We start from the raw sequence: 644 nt of genomic DNA on the forward strand, positions 1-644 counted from the left end.
GATCTCATGTGTGTTTTTAAGAATCTTAGGTTTACTACCATTCTGGAGCTACTCCAACACTGCTCTATTTCTGCTCAGCAGTGGACAAAACAGTCCTGCAACAAAATCTCAGTTGAGTGCTCTCTTCTGGATGGCAGCCAGCCAGGCCCTTTTCCATTCCATTCTCCTACCCTTGCAAGCAGACAATATTATATGGCCATTGAATATGCTCTCTCCTCCTGTTCTGGTTTTTCCTAAAGATGTTTTGCACCTTTAAGTTCCTCACCTGCTCTTACCTCCCTCTTCTGCATGGGTGGGTGTCAGGCCCAGGATGTGACCAGACCAACGGCTGTAGTTAATTCGTGTTTTATTAGGGTAATGTCCAAACAAAGACTGCGTTTTCTCATGAAGCAATACAGGGATACAGGTCCTGCGGCATTGGGAGAAAGTTGACAGAGCAAGGGACTTCTTCCCACCTGTTCTTTAAGAAGGGGCCAAACGGGCGCGCAATCTTTCGCTCCTCCTTAACTGCCCCTCAGGTACTGCCCGCCTTCTCTCCTGTCTTTTCAGCTGTCTGCGTGTGCGTGGTGAGGGGGGAAGCATCACCCCCCCTCTTCTGAAGTTTCCGATTCCAGGATGGGGGATAGGGGAGGGGCTGATGGTAA

Source organism: Rhineura floridana, chromosome 1 (genome assembly GCF_030035675.1).
Source record: "Rhineura floridana isolate rRhiFlo1 chromosome 1, rRhiFlo1.hap2, whole genome shotgun sequence".
NCBI lineage: Eukaryota > Metazoa > Chordata > Lepidosauria > Squamata > Rhineuridae > Rhineura > Rhineura floridana.